The sequence below is a fragment of the Mus caroli genome, chromosome 15, assembly GCF_900094665.2.
Source record: "Mus caroli chromosome 15, CAROLI_EIJ_v1.1, whole genome shotgun sequence".
NCBI lineage: Eukaryota > Metazoa > Chordata > Mammalia > Rodentia > Muridae > Mus > Mus caroli.
In genome coordinates, this window is record NC_034584.1 from 45,016,551 (window position 1) to 45,020,859 (window position 4,309).

Below are 4,309 nucleotides of genomic sequence, written 5' to 3' on the forward strand. Positions count from 1 at the left end.
ATATTCAGGATTGATAGTTCCTCTTGGAGGATTTTACCTTTGATGAGTATGAAGTGTCCCTCCCTGTCTTTTTTAATGACTTTGGGTTGGAAGTCAATCCCTCTTCTTTTTCTAAATTATTCTTATATGAATTCAGAAGAATGCACTTACAGCTGTATCATGATGGCTGCTTGATATTTTTTTTTACTATATTATAATTTCCTTAAAGGAGAGAAGTAGAATTAATATACTTGAAGTGTCCTTAAGTATGGACTCCTTCTAGGTTTTTCATATACCACCATTCAAGCAATGAACATGACCATCATTCCAGAAGTTTCCTATATTGTTCTTTTTAAATCTATAACTATTTGTTCCACATTCCCAGGCAAGCATTGACCTATTTCAGTCATGCTGGATCCATTTTCTCATTCTAGGTATTCATATAATTAGACTTATTTAATGTATACTGAATTTTAGCAGTCTTCTCATCAGAGTAATTTCTTGAGAGTCATTGCTGTTGAATGTATCAACAGTTTATTCCTTTCAGATATTGAACAGTACTCCAGTTTATGGCTATATAAAATGTTGTCTATCTATTTGCCTGAGAGTAGACATTTATATTGTCTTCGACTCGGTGAGTAATCAATTGTGTATGAAGCTAATTTATTATTCTTTATGTGGACATGTTTCTAACAGATTAAAACCAAAAGTAGGATGAGTATTATTATAAAAGTGTACTGTATTTTCACTCCCAGAAAAGTGACCTCATTATTTGAAGCAATTATGAGGTTTTCAATTTCTACCAGAAATAAATGAAATATCATTTTCCATGTTCTTAAATGATTACCATTTTTAGATAAATCTTTCGATGATTGAGCAGAGGTAGTGCACTGTCATTTTGCATTGTATTTCACAGACGGTCCACAGGTTCACATCATATCACTAACAAGTAATTTTCTTATTTGAAGTACATATTAAACTATTTTGTCTTCTTTATTAGTAAGTTTTCCGACTTCATATTATTTAATGATAAGGATTATTTATGAGTTCTAGATAAGATAAGCTCTGATTAATAGAATGTTATATAAGTCACAGGTGTATTACTAAGTTTATTAATGGTCACAGGAAAAAGACACTGAAACAGCAAGTGAAAGTTAATGCAATCAGTGCATTTTATTTAGCCAAATATATATAAATATATTCTCATCTCAACATGTAATAAATATAAACTTTAACAATGTAACATTAGATTTTTATTACATCTCTAAAATTTAGTGTGTATTTTTTGCTTATGACATTTCACAATTCCAGCAAAGATTATCTTAGAGGCTCAGTGATGACATGTGGTTTGTGGCTACCACACTCAACTTTAATCTCTAGCCCTTTTAAAGGTGTCTGATACACCTTTTAAAAGAAGTCTCCCAAGCTGACTCTAGCATAATGTTTTCATACAGTGCTACTAAAATACTAAAGTCTACATAATGATTTTTTTTCATTTATAATTTGTCTCATAAGTATGCTAATACCTTTGCTATAGCAATCAGTAAGATTTTTCTTAAGATTTTATTGTTTTGTTATAATACTTAAGTCTGTGACTAATTTCAAAATATACCAGCAAATAGTGGAGGTCAATATATATATATATATATATATATATATATATATATATATATCACATAGTGTCAGAATAATGTAAGTTTACATTCCTTTTCTTTGTGCTGATGATCTGTATGCTGGACATTTAATGCAATACTAAAGAGAATTGGGAAATTTTGATATTTCTTCATTTTTGGTTTCAGGGGTAAAAAAATGTCATCATTCATTCTTTGTTACACTATTAACTGTAGGCATCTTTAATGAAACCTTTAGTCATTATAATTCCAAATTTGCCTTAATTCTTTATCACGAAGAGCTTTTAAGTTCTATTCAATGTTTTGTCTTCAGACTCAGATGATCATGTTTTATATTTTCTTTTTTAAATTTGTTAATATTGCATTATTTGAATTTCAAAATATTAAACCAACCTTGCATTCTCCAAGGAAAAACAAAGTTGGTCATGATGTACTCATATGGAACTGATTTCAAAAGTATTAAATTGAATTGCTAAAATATTCAGATCTTTTACAATCATGCCCATATGGAATAATGCTCAAGAACTTTCTCATGAACGTTTTTTATTTTGTTTTGATGTCAGGATACTATTAGCTCAATGTTTCCCCTCCAAATTTCACGTGTTGACAATATTATGATATTAACTGGGGAGCCTGAGTCTATGAGAGGAGCTGAGTATTGGATCTGGCAGAAGTAGAGAGGGGGACTCCCAAGCTCTTTGAAGTGCAGGGGACTAAAGTCCCAAATATCAGACACTGAATATTTTATATTCATTTTGGTTTTGATGTGACCTGATTTTAGCTGCACACTTATCATTCTCTTTAGAAATGTAAGTATTTAACTTGTTTACATGTAACAGCAGCCCCCAGTCAAGAGACATTGACTTTTTAAAAAAATTATTAATCATTTTATTTGTTTACATCTCAAATGTTATCTCTCTTCCTGGTTACCTCCTCCATCAATCCTCATTCCCATATCCCATGATATCCCACTTCCCAGTTACCCCTCTACCACCTCCCATCCCACATCTGCCTTCCCCTCCCTCTTGCTTGTATTTTTTTAAAGACTGTGAATCTTCTAAAGTTGGACTGTGTTTTCTATAATGATATTAACATGAATACTTGGGGAGAAAGAATAAAGTAAAGATTATAGTCCAATAGTGATATCTTTATATGTCAAGTTGGCAAGGAGTCAATTGTGCTGACACAAACCAGAGTCAGTCAGCAAGAGGAAATCTCAGTTGAGGAATGGCCTGCATCAGTGTTCTGTTGGCATGTGTGTGGGCCATTCTCTTGATTAATGATGGATCTGAGAGAGTCTAGCCCATTATGAGCAGTGTTACCTCTAGGACCTTGTCCTGGTCTTTATTAGAAAAGAAAATGAACAAACCATGGAGAGAAACCCAGAAAGCAGACTTCTCAAGTTTTGGCATGGGATCCTGCCTTCATGTCCTGGTTTTAATTCACTCATTGATACATGGACTGTGATATGGAAGTCAAAGCCAAATAAACCCATTATTCCCCAACTCCCAGTTTGTTTCAGTTCATAGTATTTATTATAGTAACAGAAAAAATTAGGAGAGTTCTGGTCAGTCGTTATAAGAGCTTGGTAGCTTTGGTATTGGCAAAATTCTAACCCTAACATAAAGATTAGGATTAGGTAGAGAGTTCATAGACTCAATTTATTAAGCCACTTTAGTTAGGAATTTTCTTTGTAGAAAAGCTTTAAAAATTCAATTTAATAATTAGATATATGTTGTTTCTAAAGCTTGTTTACTTTATTTAACGTTTTGAATTTATTTATACATGATTTTAAATACATTATGTTATTTTCCTATTTGTATTTGTAATGTTTGTTGAAATAACTCCACTACTCAATTCTGTCCTAATGATTTGTGTATTTCCTCATCCTGATTGCTTTAGCTAGAAATTTATCACTTTTTCCTTAACCGTCCCTAACAGTGGATTTTTCTTTCCTTTTTTTCTTTCTGCTTTTCTCCTTCTTACTTCCTGCCTGCCTGTTTTTCTTTGTCTTTATTTTCCTGAATCCTAAGATTTCTTTGTTTTTTTTATTATAGATGAGTTTTTATTTTCGTTATTACATATTTCCTTTCATGTTTTCAACCCTTACTTCAACTTCCTTGTATTTTTCCAATTTTTGTGGGGATCACCCATGAATGATTGGAGAATTTTATCCTTTTCTGTTCCAGTGTTTAGTGTTGCTTTCTTTTGTTCATATATGATGATCTGTACTTTTTACTGAATCCAAAATACTTTTACTTTCTCTTTTGATCTCTTTTGTACAGTGGGTCATCGCTCTTCCTACAGACTGTGATTTTGATATATCTAGAATTTTGAGGGTATTGAAGTTTATATTTAAATTCATGGTTTTATTTGAGTTTTTATATATTATATACAGCATATGATGAGAGTCCTTTCACCATAAGTATTTGTTCTTTCCTTCTACTGTCTCTTGAATAGGTTGGTTTTGATACATTATATGTGGTTTGAGTTCTGTAGAATTTCAATCAACTGTACTTTTAGGGATCTCTTTAAGGATCCCATATGCTACTCTATTCTATTAGTCTGTTTTTTTATTAATACCACATAATCTTACTGTTTGTACTGGCTATTTTTGTGTCAACTTGACACAGCTGGAGTTATCACAGAGAAAGGAGCTTCAGTTGAGGAAATGCCTCCATGAGATCCAACTGTAAGGC